We start from the raw sequence: 21,945 nt of genomic DNA on the forward strand, positions 1-21,945 counted from the left end.
ATGTTGGAGAGGTTCTATAGAAAACTGGGGGAGATCAGGGGAGAACCAGAGGTCCTCCTCCTCCCTGGAAACTGTATAAAGAGAGTGTGAGAAGCAGGTGTTTTGCATGCAGAGTTCTGAATGCCTTGTCTGAGAGTGCAGCATCTGCAGAGAATTTGACTGTGTTTAAAGCAAGGTATGATGATTTGTGTATATGTTAATAGGAGGACCTCCTAGATAAGTCTTTGACTCCATGCGGTCTTGGGTGATAATAATAATAGATCCTGCCATGCTGAAAAACTTGACCCAGTATTGAATGAAAGCTGCCACTTAATTACAGGATGCCTGAAACCAACACTACTAAGAGACCTGTATACTTTGAATGATATTGTAACCCCTTTAATTCAAAGGGCTGCATTCCCAGCTGATGAAAGAAGCAGACAAATGAATGCCACCCACTATTCGGCCAGACCACAGTGCCCCAAATACCAAGATCCCAACATAGCTTCCTAGCAACTGTTGAACCACCTAAAAATAGTGCAAGTCATCTTCAACAAGATAAGACTTGCACTATACCTGGAAAATAATACTGGTATTCCAACAGTCGAACATCTTCCACGTGGTGCCCACTTGGACTGGAATAATTAGAAAAGCCTCAACAGACTTTGAATGACAGGATGCTGCAAACAAAACCTCATCAAATGGAGCTACCTCACTGGACCAGTTAATTGTGAGTGAGGGACGACCCAGTCCATGAAACACCTTCTTTCCCGTGTCCTTCAATCACCTTGCACAAAAGAGGACCTTATATTCGGCACAGATAGAGCAGTTGATTGCACAAGATACTAGAGGAATATCTGACCATATTTATTGTATATAACATATGTATAGTTTCTTTTTTTTTTTTTCATATTTTACTTATTAGTCCCTGTGTAATTTACCTACCAAATTTAAGCTGTTCTCATTTGTAATGTATCCTAATTTCTTGTAAACAATGTTGTCCCACTTACTACTGTACCACTTGTGTTTGGATATGAAATAAATAAATAGTATTATTTCTTTAGATACATGATTGTGTGCTTTAAATAGTTCTGCTTGTATTATTATTATTATTATTATTATTATTATTATTATACAGGCACCTCCATGGCATCTGAAGACTCCTTGCAATAAACCCAAAATATCCATGCAATCTGTCATACCTCTCCTCGAACACATTAACAGATAAAGCACTCATAAATGACTCTGACAACCCATTCCATTCATTCACAACTCTCCAAACAAAAAATCTAGTCCTCACACCACTACTGACCACACCTTTATTCAACTTCCAGGGATGACCCCTGTTTTGGTCCCTCTAGTGAAGTGTTGAAACATTTCCTCTACATATATCCTATAAAATTCTTTAAACAACTTAAATGTTTCTATCATATCCCTCATATCCCCTCTTTTTCTCCTATCAACCAACTTCTGCTATCCACACACCTTCAATCTATCCTCATAGGGAACATTCCACAGGCTGCTCACTATCTTGGTCACTTGCCTCTGAATCCTCACCACCGCTTCCTTATACCCAAGAAACTCAGGGGAACCAGACTTGAGCACAGCATGTGGGCATATTAAGGCCTTAAAGAGGAATAACAGCTTCCTTATCTCTACTTGTTAATGTGTTCTTCAATAGCCAAGTAATCTTATGGGCGACCTTAGCATTATGTGCTCTAAACGTTAACTCTGTCTACCACCACTCCTAAATCTCTCGCTTCATCTATTTCCCAGAGTACAATGCCATCAATGTGATACGCACCTTGCAAGCTATTTATCCCAAAGTGCATAATTTTACATCTCTTGACATTAAAATGACGCCCATTAACTTTTGCCCATACTGACAACCTGTTTAAATCATCCTGCAAGCTCTCCACATCATCTTATTTAACTATTACCCTATCTATTTTTGCATCATCAGCAAACAACTGAATATTTCCTTTCAGATTATTTCCTATATCATTTATGTACAAATTAAACAGCAATGGTCCCAGCACTGAACCTTGTGGCACGACTAGTCACCTGTTTTTTTTCTTGCTTCTGCCCCTCCATGTACCACTTTTTGATATCTGTCCAGCAGCCACCCTCTTATCCAATTAGCCAGTGTCCTATCCATCCTCATTTGTTCTAATTTGCATAACAGTGTTCCACGTGGTATTCTGTCAAATGCCTTTGCAAATTCCAGGAAAATCATCACATAGCCATTTCCTTTATCCAACTCAGCTGTTACTCTATTATAAAAAGTTAGTAAATTACTAAGGCATGACCGACCCTTCAAAAGCTATGTTGACTCTCATACGGTATCATATTTTTATCTACCATTTGAATTTTCTTTTTTACCAATTTTCTAGTACTTTTACCACCATGCCTGAGATATTGATTGGTCTCTAATTTGTTACTGTAGTCTTAGAACCTCCTGTATGCAAAGGAAAAATTTTGCCTTCTTTCCACTCCCTTGAAACTCTACCAGAGCTGACTTAAATTAAACAGCTTAGTCAAAAGGCACTGCCAGTTGTCTTACACATTTTTGCAAAACCCTAGCTGATATACCATCTAATCCCAAAGCTGTATTTACATTGAGATTCTTCAATATCGTAAGAATCTCCAATTCATCCACCTCTGTTCCCACATTAGTGTCTGTCATATAGATTAAAGCAGTAACCTCACTAGGAAGATATATGCTTGCCAAGGGGTCACTCAGTAACTCAACTATTTTATCTGCTTCCATCTCCTTGTGACCAACATCGCTTATTAAGATTAATCTTCCATAGTCACTCTTCCTCTTACTTGCCACATAATGAAAGAACTCTTTGGGATCTTCTCATAATCTGATTTTTCCTTCTTTGCCATGCTGGTCACCTTTCTTGCCTGAGGCTTCTAGTGTTCATGAGTTTGCTGGTCACCTTTCTCTTTATATACTACCTTCCACAGCATTTTCTTCTGCAGCTTGTGCTTAATGATATTATTCATACAAGTAACTGCTACCCGATTAACCCTCCTTACATTAAGCATACAATTTAATACTGCTTCCTCTAGATGACCCTTATCTCTTATATCCCATGCACTACTAACATTCTTACCCTGCAGTGTTTTATGCAGTACAGATTTAACCGCACTACCGGCCAAGACATCAAGGTTTTCATGGATTCCAAGTGCATATTAAAATTGTAATACCATTGATATTACATTGAAATATATGATGGATATGAAGCGTATGAGGATGCATATTTGATCCATAATGGCCGGTAAGGTGGTTAAGATTCTTCCTAAGCATATCATAATCACCTGCTTTGTAATTCCACAAATATCCCTTCTTGATAGAATATTCATGTTTTACAATTTCCCTAAGTCAAGACCGCATGGTTACTTTCTCCAATTGGAGGCAAAGTTGTCACCTTGGATATGGATAGCTCTTCTGATTCTATGACCAGGTGCAATACTCTCCCATCCCTATTTCCCTCCATCACATGTTGCCCTATGTAATTATTTCTCAGCAGGTGCATAAATTGTATTTCCTTCCTGCCATATGTGATCTTTCTTCCTTTCAGTCTATATTTCCACAGTTTTAAGTCCCACATAAAAATTACTCGACTTGTACTCTTACTAATTTGGCGATGCATGTCTTCCAGATCATCTGTGGAACTCCCTGGCCTATAGCAACAACCAACTATATATTTTGTCTTGCTGGCCTTAATCTCATACCAGATTGTTTCAAATCAAAAGCCACCGTCCTGTATCTCCTATTCCTTTTGGCTGCAATTCATCTGCTACCATCAGTAGTATCCTCTCCCCAATCCTATCTTCCCTGAAAATGCTAAATCCTTCACATTCAATCTCTGTAACTACATCAACTGTTGTTAGCCAAGTCTCATTAATGCCTATAACTTTTGGAGAGTTTGCACTAATCAATGCCAAAAACTCTTTCCTGTTGTTCCTGATACTTCTGGCATTAGTATATAGAAACGGCAGCATCCCTTTATTCCCCCACCCACCTTTACTTTCTGAATTGACCACCCTATTCAATATTTTTGTTTGAGAGACTAGATTCTTCACTTGGTCATTCTCAAACTCACTTGCTTCATGGTGCTTTCACACAAACTCACTTGCTTCCACCCTAATTGCTTAAGTTTCCCTGAATTTGCACATTAGCATGCTCAGTGAACAAAGCTCTCTCCAGACATCTGACACCAAAACCATTCAGATGCACTCCATAAAGCATTGTACAAATCTTTCTTTCCATCAAACAGAGACCACAGATCCACAAATTCTAAATCATTCCTTTTTCACAATCTACATATATACTTATTGGCTATCAATGCCCTTCTCCTCCTCAATTTGCCTCTATCTTAGCGTGGTAGGAGACTTACAAGCTTCGCCTTCTCACTCTTGAGTTTAGCCTCTAACAACTTTTTTACATCCTCCCTCATAGAATACTTCTCACCTCTCAAATCATTGATATCATTATTATTAGTCACCTCCGGGGAGTCCAAAGACTCATCGAGGGAGGGCATATACTCTACAACTCTGCTTTCACCACTCACAATTCACCAATTGACCGCAACTACACCAACGCCGACCACCGCCACTGGTCCACAGACAATCACAAACATCCATGCCCACGCCTGGATTTGAACCCGCAGCCTCTTGACTGGAGAGCGGACACGCTAACCACTCGACCAGCCAGGCTGGCAAAGCCATATCAACCAAGATGATCATTTCCTTCAACTTACCTTTTTGCATCCAGATTGCGTGGCTAATATCGTGAATTTTTGCACCTGGGAAACACAATTTTGTCATACTTTCGTTAAGTACTTCCCTGATTGTTGAGTCTCCATACATTGTATATTGTCTATCCTGCAGCTTTGATATTTCTGAGTCTTTATTGACTTAGTTATTTCTGCTTTTGTTATCTCTCCTGTATTTATATTCAATATTTCCATTTCAGTATTTTCTGGGAGTATAGTTTCTTGTATTGGGGTTTCACTTTAGTATTTTCTGAATGAAAGTGTTCTCTTCATGTCTTCTCTAAGTCTTTTTCCTTCTTTAGTATATTTCCTTAATTATCCCTTATTAATTTCGCCTCATATTTGTTCCATTATCTTCTTTATTTCATATGGTTACTGCATCCTGTTTTGTTTCGTCACATAGTTCTGAAACGAATTTTCTTTTATCTCTCACACCTTGTCTATTTTTCTCCTTGTGCATTTTATTTCTTCTTTTTCCTCTTCTTTATTTTGATTTTTGAGTAGTTTGTCTAATTTCTCCTTTTTCCTTGCCTTCTATTATCCATTGTTTCTGAATTCTCTCTTGTTTCCCTAGTACTTCTTCAGTTGTTTAATTGTGTATCGTACAATTTTCATATGCTACTTGATTTAAATATCTTTGCAACTACCAGCATGTGGTTGGCGATGCATCTGCTCATCCTGCACAATTTAATTATAGCTCTATGAATTATTTGATTTTTAATCTTTCCATCTGCTAAGTTGCAGGTTTGTTTATGCATATTCTTATGTTTTAGTGTTGTAACTCGTATGATTAAGTTAATAAATAGGCAGAAGTTCTTGAATAATATTACATTTTTTTATCCCCTAGTCCTTTTTCCTATCCTTATTTCATATCCATTGTTGTCTTTGCCTACCTTTCTATCTCTCAGAAATAAGATCATATCTCTTTTGCAACTCATGTTTAACTCTGTCTGTAATAGGTCATAAAAAGATTTTTTTCCTCAATCAGAACTGTTTGTAGAGCGTAGATATTGATTATAGTAACAATTAAAATTTATTTATAGAGCATATCAAAAGTTTTCTACTTGGTTACACTATAAATTAAAGGTGCCAAGAAATTATATTCTTGGTTTAATCCTTTATCTAAGTGTAAGCAAACAAAGTTTATGGATGAAGTAACTTCATGACTGGGTAACTTATATAGAGGCTAATGACTTCACATTACTTGCCTAATTATCCCATGATGCAAGGCACATGTCCTGGCAGACATGTAAAATGTATATGCATAATGGAAAGGGTCACTACCCAGACTGGTTTCGACCTTTATTGAGGTCTCATCAGTGCGAACCAGACCCAGAAGCGATACCAAGGTTGAAGTAATACAAACTCCATATACAAATAGCCAAAAGGTATCACACCTTATTACAAAATACTCTGGATTAGAGATAGCTAATTGGCTACTTGTATATGGAAATATGACTTCTGCATTACTTCAACCTTGGTATCACCTCTAGGTCTGGCTCCCACTAATGAGACCTCAAATAAAGGTCAAAACTGGTCTGGGTAGTGAACCTTCCCAATAATGCATAGACATTTTACATGTCTGCAAGGATATGTGCTTTGCATTATGGGATACTTAGGAAAGTGATATGAAGTCATTAGCCTCTATATAAGTTACCCAGTCATGAAGTTACTTCATTCATAAACTTTGTTTGTTTACACTTGGATAAAAGATTAAACTAAGAATATAATTTCTTGGAATCTTTAATTTATTTTTATATTTGTTTTTGAAACTAGCTTTTATTCTTTCCGGCACTGGGTTCCATTCTAATAGTTCTTTTCTTGCCTCCACTGTCATCATCAGAGAGACACAATTTGCTATATTTTTCATCCTTGGAGTTTTCAGAATATATGACATTTGCTTGATGTTAGTATGATCTCACCAGTTCCATTTCATCTGGTTTCACTTCATAGTACATGTATTTGTATTTTGTATCTATCCATCGACTTTGCTATTTAATGTGCTGTCTCAGATTTATATACTGTCCTGATGTTCCACCATTAAATTTTGGTCAGAAATTTGGATGGGAATATATCCCTTCTAGGAGACTTCTGACTGTTGGATTTCCCCCTTTTTTTTTGTTCCTTCTCACACTCACTGATCTCATGAGTGCTTGCACTCATCTGCATCCATCTTAATAGTTTTAGTTTTCCTGACTATTTCTATACCCTCATGAACAAAGGCTTCCTCTAGACACCTAACTCTGCATTTAAGTGCAGTCCACAAGCATCATCTAAGTCCTTTCATCAGTCAAATTCAGTCCATAAGTATAAATATGGAGATGACCTTTCCTTCTGAAGAACCTGCACATTGATTCATTTCCTTCTCAACTCGCTTTTATCGTACTGTGGCAGCAGACTTAATATTCTTCCTCCTGCTCTTGTTTTTAACTTCTTCCAATAACTCTTTCACATAAAATATTTTTCGCCTTTCAAGTCATTATCGCCAGCCAAAATGACAAACTCTTAACTATTTTGAATCTTGATAGCTTCAATAATAATAATTTTTGCTCCAGGGAAACATTTAGTCAAGTTCTTATTAATTACTCCTCTTATCATAGAATCACGGATTTTTTTGAAACCCCGATCGTACCATACATGCACCATATCTTTCACCAAATCTGGACTCTCTTCTAAAACGCAGAATTAGAGTAATGTACAAACCTCTGAACAAAGTTTCCACCTTCCTAAGACAAATTAAGGACCACTAGAACCCCCCCCCCCACACACACACTCTCTGTCAGGTGTTTACAGTGCCCCTTGTCAATGTAAGATTCAGTATTTTGCACTGACTGGATGAGCAAATTTGGTCATTAAAAAAAAATCATGTACGGACAACTGAAAAGCGGACTAGCACAAAATGCCGTGGATGAAAATAGTTTCATCAGATGATTGCAGAAGACAGGCTACTCCACACGTTCCAGTTTAAATTTGAGACTGTTCCTGGAAGTGACAAGTTTTACAGAATCCGTTTAACTGAAAACAGAACAACGGTGGTATGATCTTACATAGATTTTGGCTCACTGCCATATCTTCCCATCAGCATGAATAACAGAAAATACCATGAAAAGAGGCCACTGTTACCCTCCATGCACATGACGGTTCTTGTTCTCATGGTCATTTCATTCTCTGTGTCTTTGCTGACTGTATTGCAAAAGTGCCTTTGATAATTTCTTGAGCTGGCAAAAATCGAACTTGTCAGTAATTAATTTTGGTCATCAAGTTTATTTGCATTCCAGTTTCATATAGTTTCTGTTCCAGAAACTTCAACATGAATCATTGCAAAAGCTACAGAAATTTGAACATGCATGTAGAACTTACATGTTCTGCATATTTGTGGTAATTAGCGTGAAAGATTTTTTTCAGAGTTTAGAGCCATGTCATTGCGAAAGTTGTCTTCTATTCTATCTCTTCCCTAAAAAGCCTTGCTTCAATGATAACTTTGGCTCAATATCAGTGAAGGTTTGAGTGATGCAGACTGGCTGCTCAGTGTTAAAAAGTAAAGGCTAAAGGAGGAGCTTCGCCTGCTCCATTTAGGGAATGATTATTAAATAGAATGCAGTAATCAATGTATTTTTGTAGTGGAAGTTGATGAAGCTATTAGTAACCTCAAATGTAAAAAGGATGGAGTATAGGAATAAACAGAAATACTCAGATATGGAGATGACAGTTTTAGAGTGGCTACAGTGCTTACAGAACCTAAATATAAACAGAGAAATAAAGATGAATGCAAAATTTCACCACCTAGTGTTATCAGTAAGATTTTTTGCAAACATACATGAGAAAATACTGAAAAATTGTGAAAGATAAATTTAAAGCAAGGATGCTGGGTTAAGACCAAATATGGATATATCTGAATCAAAGTTTTACTTTAACATATATAATTAAGGTTCGTTGGAGTATAACATGGGTATGTACTCAAGTTCTGTATGTCTGAAAAAGGCACATGATAAGGTGCTACGAGATGAGCTATTCAGAATGCCCCAACTATATAGTGTGAAAGGGACATTATGCAAAGTAATTTACAGTCTGAGTCATAAGTCAGCAGCTGGTTTGATGTAAAATCAGGTGTAAGACAAAAGCACACATTATTATGAAGGAAAGCTTATTAAAACTGATATCTAAATCAGAGATAATCAACTCTGTTATTTTTGTTATACTACATAAATTCAATTCATATCTTCAGGATTATTTTAAGGATCTGTGTTGCCATGTGGAAATGTGTTTTGCATTCATACTGCTAGGCCCAAAGGAACACGTTCAATTCCCCTGACTAGACAAATTTTTCTAACCCTTTCTTTTATGGGTTCCTGAGTTAGTTGATCTCTGGCATGGGCATGCAAGTTTCTCTCCCGGAAACTCTGGTTTCTCGTGCCATAAACTTAAGAAAATTGACCGTCGAACCCAAAGTATTTGGAACTATAACATATTGCATTGGGGAGACAACCAGATGGTGGCATTTGTCTTCCTTTCTTCACAGGATACAGTTTAAAAATAGTAACAGTCCTCAGCAAGGTATATTTGATCGGTGGCGATTGATTGCCTCTCAGTCTCAAAAAGCTATATGGTGCTAAAATGGCCTCACCTATCCTATGGGAAATGAAGGCGTTAGAGGAGTCTATATTAATAAATCAAACAACTTATGGTTCAGTGTTGGTATGTAAATCAGCAAAAACCAGAACATGTAAATCATTATCTTCATTCTTAAAGGAGAACCATTAGAACAAAAAAACGTTTAAGCATAATATTAGTGCAGATCACCAATTAAATATGGTAGTAGATAAAATAAGTAATGCTGAAATATGGGGTGTTAGCTAAATACATATTAATTTAACCACCTTTTTCAGAGAAAGATGAGAGAAATTAGACAAAATGCTATATTATATGCATAGAAGAATGCGTCTGATTTTAACTTACAGTTCTGAAATAAAGTTGCGTCAAAGAGGAAGCATTTGCTCAAAGATTTCATACTATAGGTATGGGAGTTAGGATTAAAATTAGATGGCATCACTGGCAAAATTGTATTAAAATAAAGCTATTATATTAATAAAGAATAGAACAAAGGTTCTGTTCTTTTATAATATCTTTATAAAGGTCATTTACATTCAAGTGAGCATAGTCATTCAATGTAGAATGTTCACTTAAACAGAACGGGAGAGAAAAATGGTTAACAAAATAAATGTAGTATAGCAGGATGGTCGGAAAGGTCAAAATCTAGGTGAAACGATAGAATTATATAGTGCCTTTGAGAACAAAATCTAAGATATGACCATATTAGAGAAATTAAAATAAATTAATGAGAATATAATAATAATATTAATTTAATTATGTAGTGATATGAGTGTGCCATGAAGGCATTTACAGAATACTAAGAATCAATTGTTCTCTAAGAGATATGTGAGCAATGAGTTTTTTTTTAATTCACAGGAAAACCAAAAGGAAATAAGTAATATTTATTTAAAGAGCCATATATTTCAGCCTAAATATTACAGGTCATCAGTAGCGTAGAATGCGAACTATGGATTGATTTGAAAAAGTAAGAGCTGCTTGATGTTTTACATCATACTTTTTGTGTAGAGGCTTAAGTGCTGTGAGGACATTATGTTGGAGGTTTAATGGATTTTTTACAACACTCAAAAAGAATTAAAATAGAATTTAATACTTCCTATATTTCGTCCTAGTCACTAGGACATCTACGGGGATTACAAAAACAATTAATGTAATATGCACACAAAAAACTTACAATACTAAGCCCAACCACGTGGGTGACACTAAAGTCCTATCTAGGTGGAGCACCCTCTAAGGGCGGTCGTAGGTGGCCTGGAATGTAATGGGACCTCTGGTGATGAGTGTTTCCCAAATCTTCGGAAGCTTAATGCAACCGTATTTATTTAGATTTGGTTGGTTTCTGAGAGTTGCTGCTGCTTCTAAGAAAAGTCTCTCTTTCTTGAATTTGCTGTGGTGGAGCATGGTGGTTTTCTTCCATGATACTCTGTGGGTGGTGTCCAACACATGGTCAGCCAAGCCTGAGTGTCCATAGTTGTGTTTAACGATGTACGGCTTGTGTTCCTCCAGGCAGATGGATGCTGATCTGCCTGTCTGTCCAAAGTATGCAAGCTTACAGGAACAGGATACTTTGTAAACTCCAGGCAGAGAGAGAGGAGGGAGCTGATCTTTCGTAGACCGGATAAGGGTAGCAAGTTTGCGGTAGGGCTTATATGTTATGTGTAGGTTATACTTTTTTAGTATCCTGGCTATTTTTTCTGAAGTGCCACGGATGTAGGGTATGGTGATGGCATTTTTAAAATCTTGTTGACGTGAGGGACGGGGAATAGGGGAGGAATTGATTATTTTTTTGATACTGAGTTCACTGTAGCCATTGGAGAGGAAAGTTCTGTGTATGTGGTTAAGCTCAGTAGTGAGGGCGGTTCCACTAGAACAAAGATTGTGGGCTCTCTTGGTAAGAGTTTTAATGATGTCATATTGTTGTGAGGGGTGGTGGTGGGAGAGTTTGTGAATGTATCTGCCTGTGTGTGTGGGTTTTCTGTATACAGTGAAGGCAAGTGTATCATTAGGCAGGCGTGTGACTAAGGTGTCTAAGGAAGGGTAAACAATTGTTCTTTTCCTTTTCCATAGTAAACTGGATTCTTGGATGTAGGCTATTGAGATGACCGAAGAAGGAGTCTAACGTGTCTGGGCCATGAGGCCAAATAGAGAACACATCATCTACATATCTTAGCCAGATAGACGGTTTTTGTGGGGCTGAGTCTAAGGCTTGTTTTTCGAAATCTTCCATATAGAAATTGGCAAGGGGGGGTGAGAGGGGAGAACCCATGGTGGTTCCCTCTATCTGCTTATAGATTTTGTTCTTCCAAGAGAAATACCCAGAGTTGATGGCAAAGGAAAAGTGATCTAAGATGTCAGAGGGAAAAACGTTTTCTAAGAGAGATAAAGTGTCAGTTAAGGGAATATTGGTAAACAATGAGGAGATATCAAAGCTTACTAATATGTCTGTATTATTCAAGGTTAAATTTTTTGTGAGGGCTTTAAAGTGGGTCGAGTTTTTTATATAGGATGCGGAATTTCCGGTGAGGGGGAGACAGAGAGTTGGCCAGCTGTTTAGACAGTCTGTAACAAGGTGCATTGGTGGCATCTACTATAGGTCTGAGTGGGGAATTGGGTTTGTGGATTTTTGGTAAACCATATATTCGGGGGGGACGGGAGCGGAAAGGTTTAAGTTTTTTCGTGACGTCAGGGGGCCAGGAGGTTACTTGTTTAAGTAAAATTTTTAATTTCTTAACTTGTGTTTTTGTGGGGTCGTGTTCTAGCGGGATGTAGGTAGTGCGATCGCGGAGGATAATGTTCATTTTACGATTGTATTCAGTGGTATTAAGAACGACTGTGGCATTACCCTTATCCGCTCTAGTGATGACGATACTTTTTTCTTTGCGTAGTTTCAGGAGAGCCATGCGTTGGGCATACGATAAGTTACTTTTTGGAGGCGAAGAGTGAGCGAGGACGTTGGCTACGTCGAGTTTGATGTTGTTGGCTACCTCCGACGGTAAGCGACCGATCCCCCGTTCGACATTAACCATTACATCAAGCACGCTCCACCTAGATAGGACTTTAGTGTCACCCACGTGGTTGGGCTTAGTATTGTAAGTTTTTGTGTGCATGTTAAATTAATTGTTTTTGTAATCCCCGTAGATGTCCTAGTGAGTAGGACGAAATATAGGAAGTATTAAATTCTATTTTAATTCTTTTTGAGTGTTGTAAAAAATCCATTAAACCTCCAACATAATGTTTTACATCATAGGTGGCCAACAGCAGGCCTGTGGGCCACATGTGGCCCGTAATGTGATTTTGTGCGGCCCGTGGCAGGATAAAAACTATATTAAATTATATGTATTATCAATTTAGCTATTAGTTTCGACTGCAGATTTTATGATTGATATATAAATACTAGTTATATTCATTATTTCTGATGAGGGAAACAATTTACATTCTCAACATGGAATCAAAATTGCTTTTAAAAAGATTACTCAATTTATAAAATCTACTGCTTCTCTGTGCTAGTTGTAGTGGTGGAAGTGGTAGATCTCTATGTGCCCCAGAGTAACACATCATTGAAAGTCACTTGTTCTACTCTGATTACAGTGATCAGAGACTCAGTTTCAAGTATTTTATATTGTTCTCCCAGTAGTAAAATGATTTAACAAATATAGTAATTCAATACATATAACTACTGCCTTGAAAAAATGCAGAGTTTATTTTTATTTAAGTTCTGTCTAAAAGTGTGCAGCCCATGATGCTATCACACATCATATATTGGCCCTCATATAGAATGAAATTGGCCATGCCAGTTCTACATAAAACAATGCAATATTATTATGTGACAACTCCAGGGAGTACAAGGACTCATCGGGGGATGACACTACTCTACTTCGCTAAATACATCTCATCCTTTCCACTACTACTTAATTCTCCAACTACGACACTACTACCACTAACGCCATCTATCGCCCATCATCACCAACAACAGCATTTTTTTTGCCTGTACGTTGCGTGTGTTCTGAAGGCCAATTTGTCTGTATGCAGGATGAAAAACCAGAATTTCCAGGAGAGAAAACAGTGCTACCACCGTATGTGATCGGCTAACTCAATTTCAACTGAAAAAGCCCATATTTATTATTATTATCTGAGACCTCCAGGGAGTCAACGACTCATCAAGGGAGGCTGTAAATTACCCAACCCAGCTATCATACCTTCCCTTAAATTCCTTTATGCTAGATGCACTCACTACCCCTAAGGGCAAACTATTTCACTCACTCACTGCTCTCTGAGAGAAAAACCTAGCTCTTATCCCTTTCTTGACTGAGAACAACCTTAACTTCCATGGATGTCCCCGTGTTCTCTCTCTCCCTGACTTCCATATAACAAAAAATTTCATCATTTGAAATGCTATGATACCCATTCAAATGTTTATAGACCTCTATCTATCACCCCCTCTTTCTCCTGTTAACCAGAGTCTGTAATCCACATACTCGCAATCTGACCTCATAATCTAAATCCCATAATCTGGATATAATCTTTGTAACTCTTCTTTGCACCCTTTCCACAGCTTCTTTATCCCCTTGGAACCCAGGAGACCAAATCTGCGCACAGTAATCCAAGTGTGGTCATATCATAGCCTTATAAAGAGGCAAAATGACTTCCTTATCCTTACATGTCAATGTTCACTTCAGCATAGAAATTATCCTCTGAGTTGAATTTGCAACTTTTGCTATGTGACCTTTGAACTTTAAATTCTTATCCACCAATACACCAAGATCCCTTGCCTCTTCAGTTTCTTGTAGCATAACCCTGTTAATATAATATGCCGCTGGATCTCTAATCACACCAAAGTGCACGACTTTACACTTACTAACATTAAACTGACAGCCATTTTCATGTGCCCAGATTTCCCGTCTATTCAAATCATTTTGTAATTGCTGAATATCAGTAGCATCCCTGATATTCACGGATGCTACTGATTGTCCTGCCTATCTTCGCATCATCAGCAAACAAATGCAAATCTGATGACAGATCCTGCTTGAAGTCATTAATGTATAGATTGAACAATAATGGCCCAAGGACTGAAACCTGAGGCACACCACTGATTACCTTAAATCTGGTAGATTCACACCCACTGTATACCACTTTTTGATATCTGTCTGTTAACCATCCCCTGATCCAAGTCAATAGATTATGTTCCAATCCCATATTCTTCAGTTTTACACAACAACCTATCATGTGGTATCCTATCAAATGCCTTAGAAAAATCCAACATTATCATAGTGTATCCATTTACTTTATCCAACTCGGCCGTAACATTGTTATAAAATATGAGCAAATTGCTAAAACATGACCTGCCTTTAGTAAACCCATGTTGTTCCCTGCAGAGTGTAGAATGATTGTCTACCCAATCTGTATGCGAATTCTTACTAACTTCTCTAAAATCTTTACTACCACACCAGAAATACTAATAGGTCGGTAGTTAGACACATCGGTTTTTGCACCACCCTTGTGCAATGGAACTGTATTACATTCCTTCCATTCCTGTGGTATCATTCCTGAGCTGAGACTCAAGTTATACAAATGTGTGAAAGGCCTAGCCAATTCAGTTGAAAATTCCTTTAACAAACGGGCAGATATTCCATCTGTCCCTATTGACAAATTCTTATCCAGGTTATGCAAAAGCTCTTCAACCTCATTTTCATAAACCTCTAACTCTTCATCCAACATACCAATAGCATCGTGCACTGTACTACATACACCTGGTTGATATATCTTAGCAATGTGAGCACTCATTAACTGAACAATCTCCTTAGCTTCTGACACTCGTGTACCATCTGCATTCAATAAAGTTATTCTTCCACATTCATTCTTGCATTTGCTTGTGGCATAGCGATAAAATTCTTTTGGATTGCCTGTAGCTTGCATGGCCAATTTCTTTTCATACTCCGTTTTAGCTTTTCTCACAATACTCGTTATTTTTCTGGCCTGAGTTTTATATATTTCATAACTCCTCTCACTCTTATTCTCACAATACTCTTTCCACATCATCTTCTTCTTGTGGATTTCTAGCTTAATAAGGTTGGACATCCACTTCACTCTCAACCTATTTATTCTTCGAACACTAGGGATACACTCAGATACCGCCTTATTCCAGAACTTTTTCAAAGATTCCCATGCATTGCTGAAATTTTTTTCATTCAGTTACTGATACCATGGGACCAAAGATAATATTCTTCTAAGTTGATCAATTAATTTCCAGCTTTGTAATTCAGCATGGAGCCTGATTTAATCGGAGCTTCAATACAAGTAGATACTTCCCAAGAAAGAACAGCATGATCACTGTCACCAATTGGTGGTAAAAAAAAGCTATATTCTTGGCAGATCCCTTCTGATGCTATGAGCAAATTCAACACTCTTTGTTGGATTATAACGATTCCCCTCGTCACTACGAGAATCAAACCCAGGTCTATAACCTAGAAATATTGCATTATTAGTTATTCATTATGTGTATTAAAAAAAAGTCGTGTGATTATTATTATATTTCGAGTGACTCCAGGGAGTCCTTAGACTCATCGAGGGAGGCCCTAAACATCATGGACATGATCTTTAGGGCCTATATGACATTCTCACAGTATCTATCATGTTGCTTTTGCTTTGAACTCGCTCACCGTCATAGCACCCACAACAGACTCTGGCAGCTTATTCCACTCATTTACCACTCTAAAAGTAAAGAACCCAGCTCTAACACCCCTGCTAACCACACTCTTGCCCAGCTTCCATAGGTGTCCCTTAGTTCTCCCACCACCAGTCCTGATCTCAAAAATATCCTCTGAATTAATCTTATAGAATCCTTTTAGCAATTTGAATGTCTCAATCATATCTCCCCTTTTCTGCCTATCAACTAGTTTCTGCAACCCACAAATCTTCAACCTGTTCTCATATGGTTCATTCCATAGACCTGCTATCATCTTAGTCACTCGCCTCTGGATCCTCTCCACCTCCTCCTCATCAAGAAGGAACCGAGGTGAGCAAATCTGGGCACAGTAGTCGAGAGTGTGGTTAGCAGTGGTGTTAGAGCTGGGTTCTTTACTTTTAGAGTGGTAAATGAGTGGAATAAGCTGCCAGAATCTGTTGTGGGTGCTATGACAGTGAGCGAGTTCAAGGCAAGTTATGATAGATATTGTGAGAATGTCGTATAGTTGTGTGGACATGATGTTTAGGGCCTCCCTCGATGAGTCTAAGGACTCCCTGGAGTAGCCCGAAAATAATAATAATAATAATAATAAATAATAATAATATCTTATTTAACGAGAGGCAGTTGTTCAGATTTAAGTTCGGAACAACTTAAATCGAAAACATTTTCGAAAAATAATAATTTTTATTAATATTATTTTTCGACAATGCAAAAAAAAAAAAATTGCCTCTTCTTAAGGTAATGAATGACATTTCATACTACTCAACGTCTTGCAAACATTTCGCATTTCTAGAATTGTCGGTAACCTAATAAACTCCCTAAAGTTCAAAATTAAGCACATGTTTGAGGATAATGACATTCGTTTATGCTTTCGTGGGGTTGTAATTCTCACAAAGGAAGAACCTGGCACCTTTATTTTATTCATTTATTTTTTTACCGAGCAGATTAAAATTTTAAACAGCACAGATCCGCACGTTTCTATGACATATGAATCATTCCTCTTTAAATGCGAAACATAGCATATCAGGCAATTTCTTACCTTTCAATGAAAACAGCGCAATTCATTGAAATTGGCGCTCGTTATTTGTTTTTGAATGAATCCATTTCCAAAATCGGACTCTTTCTCTTCCAACGGGCGGTTCGTTAACATGGCAGTCTACGGGAGACCAGAGCGGACGCATTTTCATGTGAGAGGTACCCCGTGTTCGTTCGCAACCGGATGTGACGTTACCAGAGTTGAGTGACGTCACGGTACGCAAAGTTGACGTCCCCGTGACATGCAGTACGGGAACTTGCCGCAGACCGTTGGTTAGGTTAGGCTACGTTCCAGCGAGATGCTTTCCTCCTAACCGAATCAAATGTAATTTATCTACTGAACTGTAATCGATGGTTAGGTTAGGTGAGGAGGAAAGCATCTCGCCGGAACGTAGCCTAACCTAACCAACGGTCTGCGGCAAGTTCCCGTACTGCATGTCACGGGGACGTCAACTTTGCGTACCGTGACGTCACTCAACTCTGGTAACATCACATCCGGTTGCGAACGAACACGGGGTACCTCTCACATAAAAATGCGTCCGCTCTGGTCTCCCGTAGACTGCCATGTTAACGAACCGCCCGTTGGAAGAGAAAGAGTCCGATTTTGGAAATGGATTCATTCAAAAACAAATAACGAGCGCCAATTTCTATGAATTGGGCTGTTTTCATTGTAAGGTAAGAAATTGCCTGATATGCTATGTTTCGCATTTAAAGAGGAATGATTCATGTGTCACAGAAACCAAACGAATTTTTCACGAGCCTTACAAAGGAACTCGTAGCGAATCACAAAGAGAGTGCGAGTTTGTTCCTTCAGTTGGAAAGAACTAAGTTCGAGTCTCATCTAGAATGTAAATGTATAAAAAGACTGACAGCCATATATGGAGGAGAGGGGATTTTCCTCCTGCAAACTGGGGATTTTAATCCCACAAAACAGGCAAATCAACTAGAAGAACACACGCAATTAACAGGCATAACAGACTCACCTCATAGCCTTAGCTGCTTCGACAGTAATTCAAAATAACAGACAACAGCTGCGAAATCTTTAAGCGAGTTTCGGCCACTTGGGACCTGTTTGTGGTTCGTGCCATTTCAAATTTGTGTGCTCCGCACTTCGGAGTACAATTTGTTATTTAAACTGCAATAAGTCCACAACAGACTTTAATGACCTAGTAGACCTATCAAGGAAGTTGGAAAAATCTTCTGACTCAACGGTAATGATTACAACTATTTTCTCTTGTTCAGTCTACAATTTCAGTGAGCATTATTATGATATGATTTAAAAATAGAATGAATTTTTTAAAAAAAATGTGTGTTTATGCTATTTTCGTCTGTTCCGTGACATTACACTTGTAGTTTCAAACAGGAGCCTCCGTACCTCGCAGTTAGTTTTTGACGGAGCGCTTTGGTTGGAAATACCCGCGCTCGAATCCCTTCTCCGATGTGAAGAACATTTATCAAGGCTCTTCAATTAAAACTGAGTTAACCAATCTCATACTGCAGTGGAGGGTTTGTTTTTTACTCCAAACTCGCGTTTTTCGTCCCTCAAAACAAGTCAACCGGCCCCATAAGCACACATCTATAGCCATAAAAATAATCACTCTTAAAAATTGCCACAGAGTAGTGCCAAGCCTGTTGCATACATTTTTTTATGTATCCCCCCCCCCCCACGAAAGGTATTTTTGTTAACCTATAGTACATTAGTACCGTAGATGGCCTAAGGTTTTATTTTTCTATTTTTATTAATTTTATATATTTTTCACATGGTCTTGAAACCCTACTCTAACTTCAGCCTCCCATAAGCTGTGCAGTGATCTCACACTGGGCCATGAATTTCATCTCCCACCTAAAGACAATCACAAACATCCATACTCACGGCGGGATTTGAACCCTCGACCTGCTGGTTGGAGAGCAGATACGCTAACTACTTGGCCCACCAGGTCAGCAGTTGCCTAAAAACCCGAATTAGGAACTCACGAAAAGGACAAAAATGGATCAAGCTTCAAATCTCTCAGCCTGCTGCGATTCAAGCGGCTATCGAAAATAGACTTCATAATAATGTCTGTAAAAAGCAAAGCAAACTGCAATGATGTCTCCCTAACGTCCTGATTGAAACCGTGTTAAATGTTATATTTTGAGAGTTGCCTGTTTCACTTAGTTAATGTTAAAATAGAGTGTGAACAGTTAATTTTTTTTTTCACAAATATACAATACATGATTTAGTCGGAAAGACTTGGGCTTGATTCCCGTCTATGACGTCAGGAACCTTTTCTGGTCTCTAAATCTAAATCCTGGTAACTAGAGTTTTTCATCTCTCATAACAGGCAAACCGGTCACGTGAACACACACACACGGCTACAGTGTGTTACCCCAAATACTTATGGCAAGGAAGGCAACGGGAAATCACCTTGCTTCATAATCATCTCCCTAGTATAGTAGCATATTCGCTACCCCACCAGCCAATAGGCTGAAGGGAAAAATACAATACAATACAATGTTTGATCTGGGATAGGTCATTCTTCACTCATCATTGGAGAGAGAGAGAGTTTTAATATCCTAGTAGCTTCAATTCAATAGCTTTGGAATTTAAATTGGATGTTCAAATAATAATAATTAATCTAGTTTTGGAGAGGTATTATCACAGATCGCCATATTAGTCATCAGTCAGACCCGAGTGTGTGCAGCACATTAGAACACCCAAGATCAATGTGGCTGATTAAACGTTAAAAACATAACGATGAAAAATAACGGTTGGACGCACCTTATGGCCATAAGAGGTCACCCAATATAATACATGAACAGGAAATGAGATGAGAATCTCTGCACAATCTTAATCTCAAATACTCTTTCTTACTTTTTATGCTTACACTTTTGTGTAAATGTTTACAGTGTGTTCATGTTCGTTATTTATATGTAGAAAATGTTTCTGTTTATACTTCCAAAATATTTCACCAGCTATGTGCTTTTGGAAGATACGCTTTGTTGTTTTAACTTAACGTAGTTTACGCAACAGACATATACTGAACAACCTCGAGTCTTTCACAATGCGCAAAAGACTACAATGAAACGACGAGGTTTAGAGGGCGCGCGAATAGTGTTCGAGTTGGAAAGGGTGCTTTTCTTCGATCATGCTAGTCGCTTGACGGTGTGCGATGAGCGTTCACATTTGTTCGACACCAGCTGTCCATTGGCAATATTTTTCTGTGTTGGGTAAGTTTAATCTGTCTTCAGAATATTTAGCACGTAAATAGGTATGAAACAATTAATTCAACAGACAAATGTTAAAAGAAATCGGAGGCTTACGGTTTTAGAACTTATGACTTTTTATTTATTTATTGTATTAGACTGAAAACATTGTGAAAACAAAATTTATTCATTTTCTTTATGCTAATTAGAATGCGGTACCATATATTCATCCTTCTAATGTGTGAATATTTCTTAGCGCTAATTACTTGGTTTCTGCATATTTTGAGCGCGCCTTTGTTTCTCTCGACGAATATGAACATTTTATGTAATTTTTATTTTGTTAACAAATTTAAAGTCGGATTTTTTTAATAGAGAAAAGAATCTGTTAAAAGGAAACCACGCAGCTTGGCGTTTTCCAAGTTCATGTTTTATCGAGAGCATGAAACATGATGGAAGGTCGCGTAAAGCTGATGTAGCCAATAGTTAAACTCTCTGCCGACTGGCGATCAGTCCTTCATATTCAGGTGATGAACTGAAATTAGCAAATGTTTCAGCCTACCGTGTAGTTGGCCAAATGGAGGGTGTTTTTGCCTTCAGACCTACAAGCTGTGGACACTGAAACTTGTGAATGTCCAAGTGGCCGATGATTTTCATCGTTCCGTGTGAGACCACCAACCTGCTTATTGGAGGTCTGAAGTGTCTTGAAATTATCTAACCATCAAAGTATAAAATTGATTTCTCTCTCTCTCTCTCTCTCTAGTTACATCTCAATGTAATTCCTTTATTAAGAGAGGACTCGCCAATCGAAACACGAACATGAAGTTAAGACGATCCAAGCACATTAAGCTCAACAGTCTACAATTATGTATTCTGTTATTTCTTACTTAGGTATGCTGTTGTTCACTCTTTCCGTTAGGTTCCAGAAAACACGTGCCGTCAACTACTGCTGTCTTTATTCTGACTTGGTAGATTGTGCGCCCTTGGCAGTGCTTATGCTTGCTCTGTCATGACAGTACGCCTCAAAGCTTTTCCATATGCTTGAAGCGTGGTTCCATTCAAGTCAGTGAAATGAGGAGCATTTCAGTGAATAAATAGCCTTTTCAACCGGAGGTGAATAAGTGAATCGCGTATGGTGAAGGAAGGTATCTCATCCCAGATATCTCGGAATCTCTCAGACAGTGGACCACCACCTATATGTGGTCTGAATGCAACGCGTGAGGAGTAATCAGAGAGAGAGAGAGAATTTCAGTGCTCTTCAAAGAATGATAGGAGGTAAATATCGAAAACCTGATGTAGAAGAAGAAGAAAAATTTAAAAAATAATATATATATATATATATATAAGAACTAAAATAAGAATGTGCCCAGGCAACCGATCAGATGACTTCACCCCCCCCGCAATTATTTCCATTATTAATGTCTTTACATTTGCACAATTAAGCTAGTTAATGAAAATAGTTCTTATATTTCACAAACAATGATTTATGCGTTGTCACTTCAATATTTAGCAGCCATCTTACAAGAAATCCATGGCATTAACACTAACAGCAGCGGGAATGTAACTGCATGGATAACTTCACATGAAAAAACAATCTTGACTGATAAGTAACGATTTGAGTGGCAAGGATTTTCGTAATGGAAATCGAATTGAAGTTTGATTCAACATTTATTT

The sequence above is a fragment of the Typopeltis vanoorti genome, chromosome 6 (genome assembly GCF_054136105.1).
Source record: "Typopeltis vanoorti isolate ZY-2024b chromosome 6, IOZ_Tvanoo_1.0, whole genome shotgun sequence".
In the NCBI taxonomy this organism is placed as follows: Eukaryota; Metazoa; Arthropoda; class Arachnida; order Uropygi; family Thelyphonidae; genus Typopeltis; species Typopeltis vanoorti.